General features: G+C 24.3%; 1 long non-coding RNA gene across 3 annotated transcripts; it reads right to left on the reverse strand.

The window, feature by feature from the left end:
- Positions 1-1758: 1758 nt before the first annotated feature.
- LOC114167423 lies at positions 1759-4407 on the reverse strand. Of its 3 annotated transcripts, none has more exons than XR_003600223.1 (4): positions 3141-4407; positions 2576-3008; positions 2106-2197; positions 1759-1938 (listed from the first exon to the last, which is right to left on the reverse strand). It is a non-coding gene; the product is annotated as an uncharacterized LOC114167423 (long non-coding RNA). The 3 variants fall into 3 exon arrangements; XR_003600222.1 differs by having other exon boundaries at positions 2576-2661; positions 2859-4407; XR_003600221.1 differs by having other exon boundaries at positions 2576-4407.
- Between the last annotated feature and the right edge of the window lie 1955 nt (positions 4408-6362).

Consider the following 6362-nt stretch of genomic DNA (forward strand, 5'->3'; position numbering starts at 1 on the left):
TTTTGGGAAGATGGAAAGTAGATCTTTACTATTGAAGAAGATAGTTGAAATTATGCAAGAATTATTTTTATGACTTTTTTGAAGATGCAAAGTAGATTTCTATTACTTGGCTAGAAGGAAAATTGGATAACATCATTGAAACTTGATTTTTTATTTTGAAAGTTAGCAATATCAACTAAACTTTTACTAACATCATTGTCGCATATAGTATTTTGGATCTTACACAAAATGAGGAAGAAGAAATGTTGAAAGACAACAAACAACGAAAATAACACATTATGTATTTGTGGATTTGTGAAAGATAAAAAACAAATGCTAAGATGATAGATTTACCAAAAATAATAAATTTTATTATTTTAGGGATGTCCATCCAATACAAATATTTTGTAAAAAGAAAATTTTTATTGTTCATTGCATTCTAATGCTAAGACAAAGAAGTTTTACAACGTGAAAACTTTTTCATTGGCACTTTGACAACAAACTTTATCATTTGAGAATTTCAAAATGGGCATTTGGTCCCACAAAACTGTTGGTCTTCATAATAAATAATAATAATAATGCATTATAAATACGCACAATTTTCTTGTTTATTATGGATCTGCCTGTTGATATGCTTCAATGCATTAAGACCATAAAAAATGAATTGCTTCTAGTGACAATTAATGTTGTGTGAATTAATGCTTGGTGAGAATAAAATTAAAGCCCCAATTATTAATTAATTTTCATTATATTACTTTCATTAACAATGTTATTAATCATTAAGCAAAGCATTTCAAACACATATTTTCATAATCTGGAAAATTTAAAAAAAAAAATCACATTTTCCAATTACAACTTATTGTAAAGAACTTTGATGTGGATGCTAATTTGTTATACTCAACTTTGAAAAAGAAAAAAATCTATGCCTTCCTCCAAAGCATGAAGAAGGAATGAGTTAAGATAACAATTAAATGCGGACAACACTTACCAAGATGTGAGGGTTTGACATGTAGTTGGACTTTTCAGTTACCAATATAAATTGAAATTAGACTTTTGAATTATTGAAATACAAATTCAATTAATAATTTTAATAAAAAAATTAAAATAAAAATGCCTAAATAAAAATAAATAAAAGATTAAAATGTCACCAAATAATACAAAATACTAATTTCAAATCCTAAAAACAAACTTTTTAGTTTATTAAACTATCAAAAACTGAGTTTTGAATTTTGCCAAAATCAATTAAAGAAATAATTATCACTATATAAGTCAAACAAATTTGAAGCTCAATATTAATATTTAAATAATTATATAATAAAGATTAATTGATTATATAATAAAAATAAATCTTCAATCACCAATGACATTGATAAATATAAATATACGTTTATTTGTTAATCTTAAAATGTTTGCTATAAGTACTATTGGTTATTGTTATTAATTGTTACTATTATTATTATGATTATTAGTATACAAAAAATATTATTGAAAAAAATAAGTATGTCCTTTTAGTATTGAAAAAATATTTACTTTGCGCTATTTATAGTGATAATTTCTAATCTCAAATATTCTGTAGGATTCTAAAAGATTGAACATTATTTCGGATATACATCTCTATTGCATACATTATTACTTTGCATATATCATTATTGCATAAAAAAAAGTATTTACAGATAATTGAATTAAATTAAGTTAAATTGAATAATGTAATATATTATTATACATTATTATTAAATGGTAAATAACAAATGTCAAATATTAATAATTATATTTCTTATATTAAAATTAAAATAGCAAAATACAACTCATAAAATAATAATCCTAAATAATAAAAAATTGGTGTGAGAAGACACCACGAGAGAGCATTGACTGTTGCATGCTGCAGCCAAAAGGTGTGCGACAAGAAATCTGTTGTTATCTTTTCACACTTGAGTATGCTTTGGAAGATGCAAAAGTTACCTAAAACATAAAGAACAAAAGTTTTTCAACAATCCACGTATTTGAATCAGTCATAAAAAAATACTTTATACTTTAATTTCAATTTTAAAGTATCTTCGGTAATGCATAAGGAAAAAATATCAAAGTACTTATTTGACCAAAAAAGATTTTTATAGTCAAATACATACCTTTTCTTGTAAATGAACTGTAATGAAACCATCTTTAAATTTTGCAGCTAGTAAACTTGGTGTAGTGAGTGTCCATTGATATATCTATATGTCTACAAGAGATTTGGTAAAGAAGACGATGTAACAAATATATAATTATAAATGTAAAATAAATCCAATATTATTAAAGAAATGAAAAATGAAGAATTAAATAATTACATTTAAACTTATTAAATATACAAAAGGTACACTTAGTTATAATTAATTACCTTCAATGATAATAAGTAGTCTTAAACAGATGATCGATCCACCAAATTTAAAAATATGTTGAGGAATTAAAAATTTAAATCAAAATTGAAGAATAAAAACGTAAAAAAACAAACAACCAAATCTTAGAAAAGAAGAGAATATCATAATAAAAACGTAGAAAAAACAAACAACCAAATCTTAGAGAAGAAGAGAATATTAGCCAAAGTATGAAACTTGCGCACCTTTATTGTTGTCGTCAAAGAATGAAAGGTTAAAAGATTCAATCTTTACTATGTAGAAGAACGAAAATACGAACAACAAAGTAAATCTGAGAAAAAAAATACCAATCAAATAGATAAATGCAACAAAGTAAAGTAGATTTGAAAACAAAACATTTATCTAACAAAAAAATAGAACAAAAATAAGTAGATCTCAGACAAAAATATCCATAAAAAAGAAAAATAATAGAAAAAAAATAAGATCTGAGAAGATGGTAGAAGAACAACAAAAATTAGAAGTTGTTACCTTGTTTTAAGTACAATGAAGGTCCTAAAAAATCTCAAAGGAAAACATCAACAACAAAAAAAGTATATCTGAGAAGAACAAATCCATCCAACAGTAGATCTGAGAAAAAAATCTCGTCCCAACACATTTTGTCAACAAAGAAAAGTAAATCTGAAAAATCCACCGAACAAAAATAAGTAGATGTTACCGAAAAATATCCATGAAAAATAAAAATAATAAAAAACAAAGTAGATTTGAGAAGATGGTAGTAGATATGAGAAAACAAAAATTAGAAGTTGTTACCTTATTTTTAGTACGGTGAAGGTCCTCAAAAATCTCAGAGGAAAACATCAACAAAAAAGATATGAGAAGAAAAAATCCATCAAACAGTAGATCTGAGAAAAAAATCTCGACCCAACACATTTTGTCAACAAATAAAAGAAAATCTGAAAAAATTCACGAACAAAAATAAGTAGATCTTACAGAAAAATATCCACGAAAAACAAAAATAATAGAAAACAAAGTAGATCTGAGAAGATGGTAGAAGAACGAAAAAAAAAATTCTTGTTACTTTTTTTGTATTCGTCAAGTTGCTCAAGGCTCTTAGAGCAAAACATTACCAAAAGAAAGGTAGATCTGAGAAGAAAAAAATGCATCGAACAATATACATGGAAAAAGAAATCTGAGAGCAAATAAACCATTCAAAAGAGAAATAGATCTGAAAAAAAAAACTAAATCCAACAAATCTCGTAACAAAAGAAAAGTAGATCTGAAAGAAAAACATAGATGCACCAAAAAAATAAAACAAAAATAAGTAGATATCAGAGAAAAATATGCATCAAACAAAAAAATATAGAAAGAAACACAAGAAGGTAGAAGAAGAACAAAAATGAGAAGTGGTTACCTTTTTTTTAAGTCTCGTGAAGGTGCTCAAGAATATAAGAGGAAAAAATAACCAAAAGAAAAGTATATATGAGAAGAACAAATTCATCAAACAGTAGATCTGAGACAAAAACCTCGATACAACAAAGAAGATTAGTTAAATATGGTAGAAGAACGAAAAATCACAGAAAATGTTACCTTTTTTTGTGTTCTTCACGTTGCTCATGATTCTGAGAGCAAAACATCAATGCAACACAAAAATAAAACAAATACAAAGTAGATCTAAGAGCAAAATCGAGATCAAAACTCGAGATCCTGCAGAAAAGAACCAAAAAGATTATTTTTTGAGTAGATATGAATGTTTGAGTCAGAAAGATAGAGATGAAGTCTCGTAAAACAAATACAAAGTAGATCTAAGAGCAAAATCGAGATCAAAACTCGAGATCCAACATAAAAGAACCAAAAAGATTATTTTTTGAGTAGATCTGAATGTTTGAGTCAGAAAGACAAAGATGAAGTCTCCCCATGGTGTGGTGTTCTGTGTGAGTGAGAAAGAGAGAGATGAAGCTGAAGATTTGGTGTTCGCCATGGTGTGGTGTGTGGGTGATCCAGAGACAGATGAAGAAGTTGAGAGGTTTGAGAAAGAGAGAGAAGAAGCTCTGAAGAGGTTTGAGAAAGAGAGAGAAGACAATGAAAATGTTTGAAGAAGAGAGAGAAGAAGATGAAGGGGTTTGAGAAAGAGAGAAGTTTGAAAGAGATGATAGTGTGTGGGATACGGAGAGATGAAATATTTATTTTTGATTTATTTTTTAATCTTCAAAATTATGAGAAGATGACACGTAGGGATGGCAACGGGGCGGGGCGGGCACGAGTTTCGCTATCCCATACCCATCCCCGTAAAATAAATTCATCTCCATCCCCATACCCAAACTCAACGTGTATTAAACTTTTGACCCATCCCCATCCCCACCGGGTAACGGGTATAATCTCGTACCCATACCCATACCCATTTTCTTACTACTTCAATATCAATTTTAATTAATTTTATAAAATAATAAAAAATTTATGATAAAGGAAACATAATATTATCAAATATTCAATATTAAAATGATGATTGTTTCTTCGATATCAAATACTTTAAAATAAATTATAATTGTTTACATTTTATATAATAATACCAAATAAAATTTCATGAGAACTAAAACAATTATTAAATCTGCAAATATTAATGAAACATAATTGATAAAATTTAAAAATATTTTTTAAAAAATATTAAAGAAAAACAAATATTCAAATTAAAATATATTTTAAATGTTTGTTTACTTCAATATTTTAAATTCTAATAAATCTTTTTTTATACACTAATAAAAGTTATAATACATCATTTGATCAAAATGATACAAAGAACATAATTGATATTTTAAATTTTGTTTACTTCAATCTTTTAAATTCTAATAAATATCTTTTTTATACACTAATAAAAGTTATAATACATCATTTGATCAAAATGATACAAAGAACAAATAATAATCATAATAAAAGTTTAAAATAAATTATAATTGTTTACATTTTAGATTATAATACCAAATAAAGTTTAATGAGAACCAACACATTTATTAAATTTACAAACATTAATGAAACCTAGTTGATAATATTTAAAAATATTTTTTAAAAATATAAACGAAAAACAAATATTCGAATTAAAATATATTTTAAATGTTTGTTTACTTCAATCTTTTAAATTCTAATGAATCTCTTTTTTATACACTAATAAAAGTTATAATACATCATTTGATCAAAATGATACAAAGAACAAATAATAATCATAATAAAAGTTTAAAATAAATTATAATTGTTTACATTTTAGATTATAATACCAAATAAAGTTTCATGAGAACCAACACATTTATTAAATTTACAAACATTAATGAAACCTAGTTGATAATATTTAAAAATATTTTTTTAAAAATATAAACGAAAAACAAATATTCAAATTAAAATATATTTTAAATGTTTGTTTACTTTAATCTTTTAAATTCTAATGAATCTCTTTTTTATACACTACTAAAAGTTATAATACATCATTTGATCAAAATGATACAAAGAACAAATAATAATCATAATAAAAGTTTAAAATAAATTATAATTATTTACATTTTAGATTATAATACCAAATAAAATTTCATGAGAACCAACACATTTATTAAATTTGCAAACATTAATGAAACCTAGTTGATAAAATTTAAAAATATTTTTTAAAAAATATAAAAGGAAACAAATATTAAAATTAAAATATATTTTAAATGTTTGTTTACTTCAATCTTTTAAATTCTAATGAATCTCTTTTTTATACACTAATAAAATTTCTAATACATTACTTAATCAAAATGATACCAAGAACAAATAATAATCATAATAATAAAATTTTAACATAGATCTTGTATCTTTTGAACTTCAATTATGTTGGATGGTGATAAAAGAATATTAATGACAATTACATTAAATTTTTATATTGTAGTAAATAAAAGTTATTTATATAATTATAGTGAAAATATTACAGTATGATTGATAATGAGTTAAAAAATAAAAAATAATTAAATAAAATATATCGAAATAGTATTTTACATAATGAAAATAAACAAG

This window comes from Vigna unguiculata, chromosome 10 (assembly GCF_004118075.2).
Source record: "Vigna unguiculata cultivar IT97K-499-35 chromosome 10, ASM411807v1, whole genome shotgun sequence".
NCBI lineage: Eukaryota > Viridiplantae > Streptophyta > Magnoliopsida > Fabales > Fabaceae > Vigna > Vigna unguiculata.